General features: G+C 36.8%; 1 pseudogene; it reads right to left on the reverse strand.

Moving 5' to 3' along the window:
• Nucleotides 1-4: 4 nt before the first annotated feature.
• Nucleotides 5-17,927, reverse strand: LOC112203908 (annotated as a pseudogene).
• Between the last annotated feature and the right edge of the window lie 792 nt (nt 17,928-18,719).

Here is an 18,719-nt window from a genome sequence, read left to right on the forward strand (position 1 = left end):
TTGGTCATGATAAAACGTCTTCTATCAATATAATTGAGAAATAGGAAATGGAGTATGATACCATTAGTTCCTTTTCCAATTTTCTGGTCTCATGTAGAAGTCGGGATTCTGCTATAAAGGGAAGTTTGCAGATACCCTTTAGAAGACAACATGTGACAACCAATTTTAAAAAATAGAAGATCAGTAGAGTCGATGGAAAAGCAACGCAAAAGGATCTTTAACAGAACACTAGAAAAATGGTGCATGTGAAGAAAACAAAACCACCAAACCTGCCACTTAAATCTCTTCCCATCCATGTCAATTTCAAAGTCTAAACATGAAGCAATGCTTAGAGTTAAAACTTTTGAAGTGAACTAATCCACTAGATAAAATATAAATGACATAGTAGCATTACCAGAAGGGTAAAAATCAATGATTGTGGAACACTCTTCCATCATAAGTGTCCTATAATCCTTAGGAAGTGCATGAGCGCTACAGAGATGAACATTTGTTTCGTCTTCTAGGAAAATGGTTAATTTTATAAGAAATACTTGCAAAAAAATAAAAATAAAGCTAAAGCTACCTTCTTGGTGGCAGGACAGCCATGAGTGTATCTATAGGTTTAAATGGGGAACCTTTCTGAAATTGTGGTTTGACCTGAGCTAGGCCCTTCATATCAGAGGCAAATGGTCCATAATGAAAAGGATAAAACCTGATAGGATGTTTCAATGATAATTTTACTTTATCTTTAGTTGATTATCATAACAATACTGAGTAGCTGTACATCACAGATATGTCTTACCATTTCCACGATGGGGGGCCGGAAAAGTAGTATAAAAGAACCCAGAGCAGTCCTTCTGTGTAGCTTTTAACCTAATAGTAAACAGCAAATGGAGTTAGAAAGAAACAAAATAATTCAAAAGGAAAAGATCCTGTGTACTATGGTTTAGTAATTTTTATGTTGGGTTAGTGAAAAAAACGCAGGGGAAACTAAGTTCTCTTGAAACAAACATAAACTCAAATCCCAATATTGTACAAAACTCATACTCAATCAACCAAAATCAGTGCTTGGTATTATTAAAGATAGCTTAATTGTTCAAAAGAAAATAAAATAGAAGTGAGAAAACATGGACAAATTTGCAAACAGTAAGTGCAAGATTAAGCTACAATATATAGCCAGACATACTACTTCCTTCCTTTTGTTTTCAATCTCCCCCGGGCTTTCAGCAGAAAATTTGCATTTGTAATATCTTTCTTTGAATCCTGTAGCACCCAATCGTACCTGTGTGGATGAATGAGAAAACATATATATATATAAGTCAGAATGTAAGTTCAGAAGAAGTATGATATAAGATAATGGAACTTCCAGAAAGGAGTGCTCCATACTTTGTCAGTGCCAAAATCACCATTCCTAAACAGATCAGATTTTCTTCTAATGCTGGCCTTCAATTTTTGCTTGAATTCCTTTGTGTTTTCCACTATCTGCAACATAATGATATAGATAACAAGGAGGCCAAAATATTTAGCCACGTCTGAAAATGAAGAACCACCCGAGTAAAATTATGCAGAAGCATCTGAAAGTAAATATCAATTACCCATAGTCCCACACCAAAAGAAAAAGAAAACAAAAAAACTATGCAAAAGATAATAATCCTTAGACATGAAAAAGCAGCAAAATAGTAACCGAAGATTTAAGATAATACTGGTCAAATTGGACCAAGAAGTCAAAGCATATCTCTTTGTACACATATACATGGGAAGAGCGTGCATGCATGTCATATACATGGGGAGAACATGCGCGTGTGCGCCAAAAGAACCTCATTCAAAACAGATCGAATAGAACAAAACATACTTTGGAAGATGAAACATTATCCACTGAAACAACTGCAGATCCTTCAATTGCCTCGAAATTAAAGTTTGAACTTCCAGCATCAATGTCTTCCTCTATCTGGAGAAGCATGCAATTAACTCTTTATTTCACAATGGTGATTTTAGACAAAGACAAATCTGTCAGCACTCAGCAGTGATACAGTATGCGAACATTAAAGTTTGAAACAACACTCTCAGTGGCCGCTCACCCAATCATTGTTATAGCAAAGACGTCTGATCGAGTTTACGTTCTCATATATCTGATCTTTTCTGCCAATACGGAGAACAAATTTCTCAACTCTAGATAGTTTGATGAACCTGCTTTGTGCAAATGATCATGAACCTGTCTGAGTGTCTAGCTATATTGATTTTGTTGCGAAGAAAAAAAACAAGATATGGCTAACTTATATTAATATACCTGAATCATATCAATCAAATAGCCACCAATATTCTTGAATTCTTTCTTGTAGACTGTCATCAGTAAATCAATTGCACCCTAGCTGAGAACAAGTATTTCACAAACGTTAGTTTTCATGTGAATACTTAGTTTCTCATTACATAAACCATTTGATAAGTTAGCACAGAACCTCATGAATTTCCAATGTTGGCATGTGGGGTAAAAAATCATTTCCCGTGAAGAAACATATAAAGATGAAATCATCAATGATACCCTCAAGATCAAACTTAAAGTTCTCAGGAGGATCACTGATTTGCATGTCAAGCTCCAGATATTCCCTCAAAATCCAAACATGCAGAAACCGAAAATTGGATGAAGAAAAAGTTCAGACAAAGAAGCAGCTACACCACCCTAATGGAAGTTAATAAAATTAAGATACCTGATAAGGCTTTTTCATATGTGCGCTGTTCTTTTGTCTGATATTGCAGATGAGATTGTCAATTGACTGTTTGCATGTTGCAGCTGGTTTTGGATTAGTAAATCCCATTTCCCAAAAATGACGAGTTAATACAAAAGTTCATAATATTGTGTCAGTTTCCATATATATATGGTAATGCCAATCCTCATGAGTAGTGTTCAAAACCTCTAACTTGAATTAGTACTCAATGCTACCAGAAAACCCAAATTCCAAGCTGTAACATGGTAAAAAAAAATTAAAGCAAAAAAAAAAAAAAAAAGAGAGAAAGGAAATTGATAAAACTTGAAAGGTTTGCAAATTCAACCTCTCTTAGTATGGAAAGGTGAACTTCATGTGTTGCCAAAGACAACATTATAAGATCCGCATCCTGTCATGATGCCAAATTGCCAATGGTAATGTATGAGAATGTAAAATCAAGAATCGAGCTAAAGTGAAAATTAGATGGGCAAAAGGATTTATAGGAAATAAATTCTTTATATTTGCATCCCATATAGTCATTTTTTCAAACCCCCATGTAAGTACAAGATTTTGTACATGTTATTTGTTGGCATTCCCATACAAAGCTAGTGAAGTATATCATGACAATTCATCACTGAAGAAGCTGGAAAAGGGCCTAATACTGATCTCAAATATGTTACAGGTAAATGCATCTCATGAGTCAGCATATGCATTGGGATTGCAATATGTGTTGCAATCCTTGAGTCAGTCCTAGGTGTTTGTTTTTGGAAAGTATCTTTCTATTCTTAAATTTTATTATGCAAAGATTTTTTTCACCAGTTAAAATCGTCCCATTGAAGACCTAATTGATTTAGGTCTGTTTATTTTAATTGGCAATCTTTTGTTAAAAAGATCTTTCCTAATAGGAATCAATTAGGGTTAGACGCATTGATTGTACACGATTCTTTCTCCATATAATTCTGAAAATATGGTCTAGGTTTAGAGAGCTTTTAATTTGCATATCATATCAATTTGCATGTGATTGATGCATATATTGTGGGTCTAAACTCTCCAATTCAAATAGTGTTTAAGGAAAGGAGTTTAGAAAATCTTATCTGCATTTAGAATTGTTTTGAATACATATCAGATAAAAGATTGTGATTGCATGTTGTTTTGAAAAACCTTTCCATGTTTATCTCAATCGGTGTTTAATGTGATTGGATTGAGGGGGAGTCTTTATCTTCTATAAAAGGTTTTGAAACTGCATTATGAGAGGCAGAGTTTTCTGATTGAGAATTTTAATTGTGCTGCATAGTCTGCACTAACTGTTTTACAAAACTCTCATTGTTTGTTTGATTGATTGATCATACTGCTTGTTCACTGCATTCATCACTTGCATATGTGATTGAGATCAGTGAGGCTTCAAGGCAAGATTGAATTTGAAGGCGTGTCCAGATTTCTTCATCTATACAGATTGCTTCATAGTTGTTTAGAATAGGTCTTTTACAGTTGTGAGCAAGTTAGCATTGTTGCTAGTCAATGTGGTTGTGTTGAATACCACTACTTGTGATCTGTAACGATTTGATTCATATTGGATTTGATTCTCGTGTTGGCTACGTTAAAAGCCACGCAGTGAAGTTTCCTCAGTGGAGAGGTTTACACTGCGTCAGCAATTCTTGTGTTCTTTTATTTGTGTTGTTGCTTGTTTGAATAACTGTCATTACTCAAACTCTATCAATTTTGTTCCATCCGGTAATTACAATTGGCATCAGAGCGGGTTCTAAAGCTTTTTAGTAGATCCGAGGACATGATGGAACATGAATGTGACAGAGCTGCTAGTTCGATAAAGTGTCCCCCATATTTTGATGGTGAAGATTACTCGCAATGGAAGATCATGATGAGGTTCAAGCCTAAGAAAAAGGTACAAAATTTTGCTATCTCTTCTGTTAAAATGAAAGATGTGGATGATAGTGATTCTGTGGATTTAGCTTTACTAACCAAAGAGTTTAAAAAATTTCTGAAAAATAAAAACTCTTATGGTAGTACTTCAAAAAGTATATCTGAATCAAAAAGGGGGCAATTATCTGAAAAACGATTTGACAAAAACCCAAAAGTCAATAATTTTGATAAAGAGAAAAGCGTTGTTGAAAAACCTATACGTTATGAATGTGGTGGTATTGGTCATATCTCTTCTGATTGTGGAAATAGAAAATATAGCTCACAAAATAACAAGGCTCTTAAGTCAACTTGGAGCGACAGTGAGGAAAATTCTCAAACTGAGAATGAAGAAGAGAATATTGCTTTCATCTCCTCACCTTATCATGAGGCATCTGACGATTCCAACAGTAAAGGTAAGATTTTTGATATATCAGATGATGTGACTAATGATAAGTGCAGGGAACTGTATAAAGCTTCAAGAGTGATGTTCAAAAGAAATCTTAAACTTGAGAACGAGATTGAGCAAATCAGAAAAGCAAAGATCAAGGCCGAGTTAAATCTTGAATCATGCAAAGAAAAATGGGAAGGTGAACGCTTTGCTTACACTGACAAACTTGATATTTTGCAGGATAAGATGAATTCCCAAAATTGGGAGGTGGAGCATATTGAGTTGATTGACAGGATTAAAACCCTTCAGGTTGAAGTTAAAGCCCAATCAAATCTGAATATCTCACTAACCTCTAAAATTGAGAGTTTGCAGGTCAAGCTTGAAGAGTCTCAAGAAAAGTTCAACAAATTCTCAATAGGGTCAGATTTGGTTTCCAAAATGATTGGAATTGGAAAACCACACACCAACAAGAAAAGGTTGCGGCATAAAGGTGCAAAAATCAATCGTTCTAACTTTGTGAAAGGTGTGAGCTCAAGTGTGCACTCAAGCTCATCAAATGACCAAGAAACTCATCCCCCAACTCTTCCTCAAAAGCCTAAATTTGATTCAGCACCTCCACCTCATCAAAGGAGAACTCAGGTAAGTTCTGACAGTCACATCTCTGTGCGTCAGCCTAGGTATGTTCATAACTCAAAAAGTTTCACTCCCACTTGTCATTTCTGCGGAAAATTGGGACACATACGTCCTAGATGTAATATGCTCCGCAGGGTCACTCAAAATCAGAGGAAAGCATCAAAAATAGGCTCAACTGCATCGCTGCAAGCAGAGCTGAAAGAGCATCTGAAGTTGATTAGCAGGATTGCAATCCCCAAAGAGCAGAATTTGAAGCAGAAGCAAATCTGGATTAAAAAAGGTTCAAATAATTATTTTTCTGCTCATATGAATAATCTTGATAATATGCTTGAGCTTGCTTTCGTTCCTACGTACTGAACACAAATTGTCTAATTTGTTTACTAGGCCTTTAGACAGAACTCAATTTGAATCACTTAGAAGCACCGTTGGTGGATGCTCTAAGTATTGATACTCTCACTTCGCTTGATCCATTTTGCATGCATTCATGTTGTATGTCTTCATGGTAGTATAGGTGCATTATTATTTACGTTTCTGCATTGTTAGGATCAGTTTCTGGAAATTCAAGATTGTGATTTGTATCCCTAAGTGTCTGACAGATTAATTTGAACTTAGATTGATGAGGGCTCTACTCCTTTTCTTAAATCTGTGTGCAATGAGCTGCTTAGCATGTTTTGAATTTGTTCCTGCATCACTCTGTAATTGTGAGCTTGAACAACATATTCTCTATCACCTTGAATCCTCACATGCACACATACTCTAAGTGGTGGTAGGTCATATTTGTTGGTTGGCCTGTTCTCAATACTCTTGTACGGAATATTTCCTTATTTTTGCTGCTCCTTGAAAAAAAAAAAAAAAAAAAAAAAAAAAAAAAATTTTATATGGAGCATGGCCAGGCTATTGCCAAAGTAAACAGCCCTCGGTCGTGACGAACGATATGAGGATTGGGAAGAAACAGGAATGGTTTGGTCACCCCGGTGGATTATGAGACTATTGACTCGAGTAGATGTGCTCTTTGGGATGTCCTTGTTACATCTAGTACCCTAAAGTCATCTGACTTGGGAGCTGCTAGCTTAATACTCGTTACATGGGTCGTAGTCTTCTTGAGCAAAAATGTTACTTTGTGTGAAAGGCCAAAAGAAAAATTCAAAATCATGCCCTCACGGTGTTATAAGGGGGAATATAGTTTACGTGCTTAAATTTGTTTCGTATGTGAGGCTTGGTTTTCAGGTTTCCACAAATATTACACACCCCATCTTGAGATATGTTCACTCTTCACAACAAGAGGTATAGAATACTCGATCACCCTCTATCTTACCTTGTGATTGTCGGAATCAATTCACTCGTGTGAACTTATTTTGTTGCACTCTTGTTTATGATTAAGTGGTATTGCTCTTGTTGGAAAAGCTATGCGAATTAAATCTGTTCTGAGCATTTGGATACAACCCACTCATTGTGTGTTTGCATTTCATCCTTGCATCTCTCATCAAATGATCACACTTAGGGGGAGTATTGATACTTGGGCTATCTTTCTCTGATTGATTCTTCTTGGGCTGGTGTCTATTGCGAAACATCTACTGGTGATCCTCCTTCTACATAGCTTCCGCTACATAAGTTGCATTTGTCATAAAAATGTCAATGTTGCATCGCTTTTTTGTGTGTTCCGTGATGATATCATATTTCTGATGTACATATACCAGAGATGGGTCTATCCCGTGGACAAAAACCGTGTAAATGATTTTGGTTTCAGTGGTGAAGCCGATCAGGTCACCGATCAGGTCATTGAATAGGTCACTGATTACTGAACATGAGAAGTTCAATGAATTTGGAAATGAAAGTGCGCTTGTATGACATGAAACCAAGCACTAATTGGGAGGCAATCCAATGAATGGATGAGGAGATGGCAACGGCATAGGAAACTTTTATGTTAAAAGGGTGTTATAGTTTACCTGAATCTTCTTTTCAATTTCATTGCTTCTTTTCTGGTTCCTTTTTATGTTTTTAGTGTGTGTGCAGGTCATATAGTTGAGGAAAGATAGAAGAAGATCACTGTTGACCGAAACAGTTTTTCTGGCTCGCGGATCAGTTCATTTTGAACGGCTAGGGTTCACAGCTCACTTGGAATCAGAAGACGTGCCATACATGGATCAAAAGCCCCAGGAGTCTATTTTCCAATGGAGTTGACAGATAGAAATTCTGAGTTCTAATGAGTCTGCAGTCTCCAGTTGAGTACAGAAACGTCAGGGCAGAAAACCAGAAAACTGGGCAGCTGAGCCACATAAAGCGCAAAACAGGGGATAATTCCCGGGGTCCAAATGAGATAAGCCTTACATGTATTTGAAGCCCCAGATGTCTACTTCATTCATACCAACGGGTTTCTGAATGTGACCCCTGTAGCTTCCGGTATTCAGGTTTGAATGGACAAAGGACATTCTGTCAGCATTCTAACAGTTTTCTGTATTTTTTTTTGCTAACTTTGCAGGTCTCTAGTTTTCACATCCCTTGGACTTAGAATTTGCGCCACATATGTACGGAAAGCCCTGAATATGAACTTTCATCTCCAAGTAGGATCTTTGGATTCCGATTCTGAATGGATGAGCTATAAGCCTCGGAAGTAGGACTGCTGCAAGGTTTTAGCTGAAATCAGTTTGTGACAAGTGATGTTTCCTATTGTCTTTGAGCATTATTGGAGTACCTTTGGAGCATGTTTGGCATGGAACTTATGTTAGGAAGTCAAGGCTTAATTAGCCTTGAGGTTTGTGTCTTTAGTTCATCTCCAAAGGTTGTGTGCATTGGGAGGTCTACAAGAGGGAGCATTCTCTACTTTTCTTAACTATATACTTGTTTTTGTTGTTTTCTTTTCTCTCTCTTTATATACTTAAATCTTTTCATTACATGTGATTATTTGTCAAACATTGAGGACAATATTTGGTTTAAGTGTGGGGGGAAGAAAATTGACACCTTTTTGCTATTTTTAGGTTGTTAGTTTTGCGTTTTCGATATATATATAAAAATTAAAAAAAAAAAATTAAAAAAAAAAAAAAAAAAAACGATATTCAGTTTTTGTGTGCTTCATAAGCTAGTTCGTTATCTTCATCTGTCTACTTGACAATGAATTCATGGATGGTTCTTGCAAGCTCTGGAGTTGGCTGCTGCATTAAATTTTGGAAAATTGGGAAGGCCATGCACATAGAGATTGATAGAAGTGGGAAGATACCAATGTTGAGGTTCTGAGTCCCATGCAGGGAATAAGACAAAGGAATATGATGATATCGGAATGAAATATTTGAAGTATGTGCTTTTGTTCCTTGTTGCATGCTCCTCTATTTATTCACTCAAGTACGAGCAGCACAAGAGCTGGTATTCTTGGGTTCATTCACAAGCTGTGTCTACATGTTCGGTTTTATTATGTTGTGCTCTCACTTGTTCATTAACTACAAGCTGAAGGTTGCCTTTGTCATTCCTAGACAAAAAGGGGGAGAATATTGGTGAATTTGATCAACTTGTGCTTTGATTGTTTAAATCTTTTGATATTGATCTTGAAATTGCGTTGACATTCCTATGCCTTATCTTTAACTTGCTTTTTACAAGGTGTGTGTGATAAGTGTTACAGGAATTGCAGGCTTCTTCCCAAGTGAGGATCCTCAAGTACTTGTTGAGGGGGAGTTTGTATTAATTAGATGTGTTTTGTATAGGAATGCCAAAGGGGGAGATTGTAAGTACAAGATTTTGTACATGTTATTTGTTGGCATTCCCATACAAAGCTAGTGAAGTATATCATGACAATTCATCACTGAAGAAGCTGGAAAAGGGCCTAATACTGATCTCAAATATGTTACAGGTAAATGCATCTCATGAGTCAACATATGCATTGGGATTGCAATATGTGTTGCAATCCTTGAGTCAGTCCTAGGTGTTTGTTTTTGGAAAGTATCTTTCTATTCTTAAATTTTATTATGCAAAGATTTTTTTCACCAGTTAAAATCGTCCCATTGAAGACCTAATTGATTTAGGTCTGTTTATTTTAATTGGCAATCTTTTGTTAAAAAGATCTTTCCTAATAGGAATCAATTAGGGTTAGACGCATTGATTGTACACGATTCTTTCTCCATATAATTCTGAAAATATGGTCTAGGTTTAGAGAGCTTTTAATTTGCATATCATATCAATTTGCATGTGATTGATGCATATATTGTGGGTCTAAACTCTCCAATTCAAATAGTGTTTAAGGAAAGGAGTTTAGAAAATCTTATCTGCATTTAGAATTGTTTTGAATACATATCAGATAAAAGATTGTGATTGCATGTTGTTTTGAAAAACCTTTCCATGTTTATCTCAATCGGTGTTTAATGTGATTGGATTGAGGGGGAGTCTTTATCTTCTATAAAAGGTTTTGAAACTGCATTATGAGAGGCAGAGTTTTCTGATTGAGAATTTTAATTGTGCTGCATAGTCTGCACTAACTGTTTTACAAAACTCTCATTGTTTGTTTGATTGATTGATCATACTGCTTGTTCACTGCATTCATCACTTGCATATGTGATTGAGATCAGTGAGGCTTCAAGGCAAGATTGAATTTGAAGGCGTGTCCAGATTTCTTCATCTATACAGATTGCTTCATAGTTGTTTAGAATAGGTCTTTTACAGTTGTGAGCAAGTTAGCATTGTTGCTAGTCAATGTGGTTGTGTTGAATACCACTACTTGTGATCTGTAACGATTTGATTCATATTGGATTTGATTCTCGTGTTGGCTACGTTAAAAGCCACGCAGTGAAGTTTCCTCAGTGGAGAGGTTTACACTGCGTCAGCAATTCTTGTGTTCTTTTATTTGTGTTGTTGCTTGTTTGAATAACTGTCATTACTCAAACTCTATCAATTTTGTTCCATCCGGTAATTACACCCCATACAAGCAATGGCGGGTGTTTGGATCATAAGAAGGAACAGTTCGCTGGTGACGTATGAACGACATCGCTTTATGTACGTTCTCCTTCCCCAGGAACATTGGCATCAGAAAGTATTACCTAAATGAATAAGCAAGGAAATTAACAAAAGAAAATATAGGAGTCAAATTTGGAAGGAGACATAATTTAAAATTTAAAAAGGAACACCCTTGGTGCAATATGCATGCATTATTTATGATTTTATTCAACATTGATTAAAATTTAAAAAGGAACTAATCTGCACTTAATCAATTCATGTACTTTAAGTACTCGTCATATCAATAGACTAGACCTTGATGTCCCTCCAGCCTGAATCTTGGCTTAAACGTAGATTGATGTAGCTTTGAAGAGCCTTGGATAACTTGTACATGAAATCCGTTCCAGGGGTGATTATATTAGAATCAGAAACTTCGGACTCCTGTTCTAGTAGGATTTTTTTCCATTCCTTTTCAAATTGCTGTCTTAGTTTCTCTTCTTCAGCCTCCTACATATTATAATTTAAACAACAGTTGGGAACATCAATATGTCTTCATCAAATTAATTCAAAGCATAACACATAGAAAACTCATGTGAATTTCAGATACACCCACAGCAAGATTCTTGTCCATTGCTGACTTAAAACGCCTGGCGCGCTGTTGATTCATTTTAGCCCTTGGAGCAACTCCATCTACAAGAGAAAATTTTAATTGACATCAACTACAATAGTACATTTGTCCAGATAGCCGGTAGACAAAAAATACAAATTGAAAGTAAAAGCACCTCAAAAGTCTAATAATTAACGGCATGCAAGACATTAAAAACAAACAAATTAGTTCAATTTTCTCACCAATGGCTATGTAGAGTAGTTTCCTTGGTCTAACAATATTGAAAAGCCGATCAATGTGTTCGAAAATATTGTTGAAGACATCTTCATAAGTTCTTGGTGGTGCAAGCTGAACAATTGCAACATATATATAAAATAAGTTCTTAAACATGTAGAGGAAGAACTTCATAACTAAGACAGATTAGAAAGAAATGAAATAGAACTGTGATCTTACTCCATAACCATCATCATCTTCTTCTTCCGGGTGAAAGCAGGGATGGATAATCCCATTCATGTCTAGAAATAGGTTATCGAACTCTATGCCATTTGGGTTTGGCAAGCTTGCATCTAGAAACTGATCCTCTCCCTCTTCAATGGCTTTCACCACCACTTTAGGATACTTGTTTACCAACCAACGAAAAAACGATGGAACCCATTTATCTCTGAAACGAAGCTAAGCTAAAGGGTAGCTCAAGAGATGCAGTACATATTTGCTCTTCGGTGAGTACTGAGATCAACTTGCTTACTTAATAAGCCCAGGTACTGTTCATGCAAACATATAATAAATACGTATTTCGATGATATAAATTCTGGAAGAAAGTTATAAACGCACACCGCCATTTGATTTAATCCAGTACGAACCATTTCATCGCATTTGTTCCGAGAAATGACCCCTTTCCAATTCCTATTTAAAAGCTCCCCGACTTCCTATTTAACCTTTTTAAGCATGGTAAATGACATTACTTAACATCGTTATACGTTACATCATTAACTCTTTTATGCCATTGAAAGTTTAGGATTTAGGGGGGATGTATCGTATTTCTAAGGTGTTTTAAAGACTTTCTTGGACTTGAAAAATCTGTGGGTATTCAATTTTGATTTATTTGGACTTTTAAAGAGTTTTTATAAGTATTAGGGTATTCAATTTGGATTTGTAAAGGGAGATTTTAATTCCATAAAAATCTGAAGGTATTCAAAAAATCTACGAATTCTATAGAATTTATAAAATAGTGCACTCTTGTGGATTGTATAGCCTCAGGTATAAATACCAAAGCTCCAAACAGATCCAACGTCTCCACTAAAGATTTCCACAATATTCTTTTTGCAAAGCAGCTCGACTTCTAGGTAAGTGAGACCTCTTTTCTATGGTTTCTCCTCTCTCTCATTTTTTCTTGAAATTGGGATCTCCTCTCTCTCGTTTCAATCCTTTTCTTTTCTCTTGAACATATTGCTATTGTATGTATCCATATTTTGATCATCTATGAATTCTACCATAAGCCCTAGGTTGACTTGAGTAGTATTCTCTTGTTGTTGTGAAAATAATAAGTTCTTGTTGCTGTGAAAGGATCAATTATTACTACTGTGAATTCATCTGTAAATGGTTTGAAATTATGTTGTGAAAACAATCAATTTCTGTTACTATGAAAACATGTATGACATTGTTATTGGCTGTTGCTATGAAACCTACACTTTTCTTAAAAGCAAATAGGATAAAGAGAAAAGAAACAAACAACCAGAGATAACTTCAATGAAACAAAGGGAATAACTTCAATAAAACAAAGGGAATAACTTCAATAAAGAAGCAAATAAAGTTTATGTTACTATTTGTAGATTTATGATAGAAAAAAATTCTAGATCTAAAAACATACAAAAGGAAGAAAAAATCTGATACACCAGAAAGGCAGAAACATGCATATTGTTTATTAGAGGCACATGCTTAGCTTAGCTAGCTAGCTAGCTACAAGGATTAGACATATCAGTATAGACCACGTCATTAATTTTCATAATGCTGAGTTTTGGTGAGTCTGGTCTGTGCTCATGCTTAGCTTATTTGGGCCTACAAAGAAATTAGGAAGAAAAAAAAAAGGAAAGAGGGCATCAAAATTAAGACTCGAATTAGTGAAAATAAAAATATGGTGATACAGATATGAGTTTCTTAAAGAATAAAAATTCGCCAAAATATTTTCAAGAAAGACAATGCCAGGGTCTATCCTGAGATTCAAAAGGCCTGAGGCGAATAATTAATTTTTTTTTTTTTGATAAATTTAATGAGAATAACAATAATAACAACAAAAAGAAATATATAAGTTTATGTTACTATGTATAGATTAATAATAGAAAAAAAATTCTAGATCTAAAAACATACAAAAAGAAGAAAAAATCTTATACACCAGAAACATGCATATTGTTTATTAGAGGCACAGACTTAGCTTAGCAAGCTAGCTACAAGGATTAGACATATAAGTATAGATCACGTCACTAATTTTCATCATTCTTAGTTTTGGTGAGTCTGGTCCGTGTTCGTGCTTAGCTCATTCGGGCCTACAAAGAAATTAGGGGAAAAAAAATGGAAAGAGGGCATCAAAATTAAGATCCTCGAATTAGCGAAAAAAAAAATATGGTGAAATAGATATGGGTTTTTTTTTTTTTGAAACAAAGGTTCATTTTATTAGATGACTAGCCAAACAAGAGTCTAACATACACTTAAAGACAGAAAAATGGCGGGGTAACTACCACGCTCCTATCTAAGCAATGCAAACTCGTTACAAGTTGATTTTGAGCCCGCTTTGGAAGCGGACCCATAAACAAAGAGCAACTCCGTGTCTTCGAGGGCAAAATCATTGACTAGCATCCCCATTAGCCAGCCAGGCGCGCAATTGCGGTACCAACAGAGAGCCACTTCCCAGCAAACAAATAGGAGTCAGTTCCTCATTTATAAGCCGCTTCCTCCAGTCCAAAATGCAAGATAATTACCAATTCCGAAGAACCATGATCTGAATTAGGACTGGATTTTTAAACAAACCCTAAGCCCATAATGTGGGCCTAGGTACAGCCCAGCAACCCAAGTTTGAGCCCAGGCCCAAAGGCCCAAGCCCAAACCCGAGCAGCCAAGACAGTAGCCCTAGCCCCAGTAGTCAAGCCACCCCTGCACCATCCAACCCTCCGGCGGTTGACCGCGACGGAGCCTAGTCATGGTGACCTCAAACTTCACACCCAAGCCGGAAAACCAGGACTGCCTGACTTGCAGAACGATCGGCTCACAATCCGGATCCACCGACGAGAAGCAACGTCAAACCACTGTTCTTGCCGAACTCGAACCCGTCCAAGAAACATAGCTGCTAGATCCAACTGCAACGCCGCTATGCTTCGATGAGCCCTATACCAGAAACCACCACGATCGACTGCTCAGATCTGGATCTACACCAACCCAGAGACCCGATTGGAGCAAGCCAGGAACCAAGCCGCTGCCGTCGAACTAGACACGATCCAGACCAGAACTCGTCACCTCCGCCACACCGTCGTCGCCCCCGAGAACGCGCCGCACCCTTGCCTGGTCTGTGGAGCGAAGCTTCACCGCCACCAGCAACACGAAACCTAGGTTTCCCGAGGTCGCTCCAAGAAATTCGGAGGCCTCCTACTATTTTTATTTATTTATTTATATACTTGTTCGAAATAAGAAGAAAAAATTAGAATATGGGTTTGTTAAAGAATAAAAAGTTGCCAAAATAATTTGGAGAAAGACAATGGCAGGGTTGGTCCTGAGGCGAACAATTAATTTTTTTTTTTTTGGGTCCTTGACTCAAAGCACCAAAATGGATTAAAATGATCCTACTTACTCCAACAGCAAATTTGTATTCCCAGTAACCCAATTTAAAATAAAATGACAATTTTGCCCTTAATCAAATTAATAAACCCCTTGATCTCTCTCCTTTCTCTCATCCCTCTCCGATTTCTTTCAGATCTCTCTCTCTCTCTCCACCCTGCAAAGCTCCAACGCCAACTCTGCCTACTACTAGACTCCGGCCGCCTACCACGGTGTCGTCACCAACGACTGGCTCACCTAGGCTCAGACCGCCGTGGCCGAAACCCGGATGAATAGGGGTCGGTTTTCGCCGCCGTCGACTGCATCTCTCTCTCTCTCCCATCCCTCTCGCCGCCATTGTTACGTGGTCTTAGTTTCAGCAACAGCATCCTTGGGTTTTCCAGAAACAGCTATGGATCTTCCTCTACCTTCTGCTTGTTCTTCGTCCTAGCTGCTTCTACCTCCCTGTGTCGGTTTACAGAGAGAGAGCTTCGAATTACAGAGAGCATGGCCTCCAAGAGCTCTACGAGATCGAGCTCAGCGGCCGATTCGTACATACGGAGCTTGATTAGTTTGACTTCCAAGACTGATACGAAAGCGTGCTTTCCAAAATAAACACCGAAGAGTCCAGTATTGGACGTCGGAATGGTAAATTTCACTGGATTTTGTATCAGTTTTGTTTTACCCATGGCTAATTGTATCTAATTGATCTCTATTAAGTTTATTTACTGGCTCTACTGTGGTGTAGATTAAAAGTTGTGGTAAGTGTGGACCTGCTGTTGGAATTTGACTGTCAGTAAATTTGAAAAGATTGTACCGTGTTTGTGATTATGGTTCAATCTCGGAGTTTTGTAATTGCAATACTTTGATTTTTGGTTCACTATCAATTCTTTTTTTTTTTTTTTTGTAAAATGGGGACTATTAAAGGTCTATTGGGGGGCAATAGACGTTTTTAAATTGATATAATCTCTTCTTTTTTTTCTTTAATCAAAGTTTTATTTGTCTAATTTTAGGAAAATTGGTTCTCATCCCGGCTACCAAAAGTTCTATTGGAGGGCAATAGATATTGGAGCAATAAATCTTTCCGGCGACCTATGAAATCTCCGACGACCTCTTTGGGGATCTCCGGCGAGGTTTTCAGAAAAATCCGAAGGGCAACCGGTGACCGGAATCTTGTGAAAGTTGGCCAAAATCCGGCGACCGGTGACCGGAATCCTACGAAGTCTCTATGGTTTCTCTCTCATCCATTTTCTCTCTCTCTCTCTCTCTCTCTCTCTCTCTAAGTAACAAAAGGGTAAGGGTAAAATGGTATTAAAAAAAGTAAAAAAAAAAAAAAAATCTTAATAGGGTATTAGGGAAGACCTCCTTAGAGTGTTTTAGGTAAGAGAGAATTAAAAAAAACTTAATGGGGTAAATGGGAAAAAAAATCCCTAGAAATGGGGTAAATGGACAAAAACCCTTCTTTTTTTTTTTGATAAATTTAATGAGAATAAAAATAATAACAACAAAAAGAAATATATATATATATATATATATATATGTTATGTTACCAAATATAGATTTATAATAGAAAAAAAATTCTAGATCTAAAAACATCCAAAAAGAAGAAAAAATCTTATATACCAGAAACATGCATATTGTTTATTAGAGGCACAAGCTTAGCTTAGCTAGCTAGCTACAAGGATTAGACATATAAGTATAGACCACGTCATTAATTTTCATCATGCTAACTTTTGGGGAGTCTGGTCTGTGTTTGTGCTTAGCTTATTCGGGCCTACAAAGAAAATAGGAAAAACAATTGGAAAGAGGGCATCAAAATTAAGACTCGAATTAGCGAAAATAAAAATATGGTGAAACATATATGGGTTTGTTAAAGAATAAAAATTCGCCAAAATAATTTGGAGAAAGACAATGGTCACAATGCAAAAGGCGTGAATTTTGAACATATGAAAGTACACGTTTTAGTGTCTTGTTGGAGTTCATGTACTAATTTGATGACCTCAAAAGTTCAAATTATAGCAATCTACTGGTCTACAGTTCAAACACTACTACTGATAAATACTTTTTATGTTTTTCTAGAGTCATGTCTATCACAAGAAATTTATGTGTAATTCTTAGCATTCGCACCACATTGATAATTTTTTTGATAAAAAGGAGGTCAAAATTTTTATTGAACTATAGAAGAATGCAACGATAAGATGCAAAAATTCATACATAAAGAAACTAAACAGTACGAAAGGAACATATGCACAAAATGCATCGAAAATACAAGGAAATTAAAGGAGCAATAGAAGCAGCGTCTAAAAGTAGAGCTGATTTTATAGTACGGATTGTAGCCATGTAGCGAATTGAATAGTTGGTGGTTTGACTACCCATGCAAATTCAACGCACAAAATGACAAAAGTCAATTTGGCGTAGACCAGAGGGCAATCTTCGACTTAAAGATCAAAGCCGGCCAAGATTGTCAAAACATGGCCTTGTTTGCAGACAATCTTTCACAAACAGATACCATAGACATGGGTCTTGTATTAATACCTGTAACGCACAAGAGCCCCAAGCCAATCTAGCAAGTGATAAACAACCCACCAAAGATAATGGGTGGTAGTCCAAGCCCAAACCCCACCAGGATCCGAAATCTCGACCCATTTGCAAAACCAGCCCATATCCCAGATTTGGATCCTTCTACATAGCCGCCAACTCGATCCTTGACCACCAGCCCAACACCACCGCCGGTTCGATCCCTGACCACTAGCCCACCAACGACATGGAGAATTCGAAGAAAAAGATCGGACCAACCTGCATAAACAAAACTAGAATCCAATATCACAGGATCCCACAATCCCTAAATAGCTAAGCTTGAAGAGGATACCCAGTCGTTATCACCATCAGACATAACACCACCGCCCTTGCACGCGACCTATTCACCAGATCCATCATCACATGATCTATGTGAAGCATCACCTGCACCGACAGTCGTTATCACCATGATTGGGAGAGAGATAAACACCACTGAAAGATGCCGACGATGCCCAGCCTCGAAACATGATCAGCATCGTCAATCGTCCTTGAAATTACAGACAACCGCAGCTGTCAATCGCACCACCATCGTTACTGTGGATAGCGACAAGAGCAGCTAGGTACAAGCTGAAACCCGATAGTGGCTCCATGAAGATGGAGTATGTACAGGAACGACAAACCAAAGAGGCCGCTGATTCCCAAACCCTAGCAGAGCTAGGTTGGGTGCTCTTAATTTTCTTAAATTGAAAAAGCTACACCACATTGATAAATATATTTTCACTTTAATTATAATTTCATGATCTTTATATTATTGGATACATCATAAACAATTGGATCATAAAATTAGAAAGTAAAAATACGTTAATATATCACAGGAGGGGTGAACAAGCAAGAGTGAAATTATTGTTGAGGCTCCACTTGTCCTTTATGTATTACACACATCTTATACATAAGACTTTATCACCTAAAGTATTTTTAAAATATTGGTGTCACAAAAGAACCTTATTTAACCAAAATGTAATTTTTGGCATTATTTTTATGCAAGAATGAAAGACTTACAAGACAAATCTCTAAAACAGCCACCTTCCAGCTGATCTAAATGGAAAGTTGAGAACACAAAAAGAAAGAGGCAATTAAACCAAATGGAAGTATCCCTTCTAGAATGGCCAAAGCTAGCTAACTTATCAACAACAAAATTAGCCTCTCTAAACTTGATGTGTATCTTTCATATATTTAGTGTTAGTCCTATATATATATATAT

This window comes from Rosa chinensis, chromosome 5 (genome assembly GCF_002994745.2).
Source record: "Rosa chinensis cultivar Old Blush chromosome 5, RchiOBHm-V2, whole genome shotgun sequence".
Taxonomy (NCBI): Eukaryota; Viridiplantae; Streptophyta; class Magnoliopsida; order Rosales; family Rosaceae; genus Rosa; species Rosa chinensis.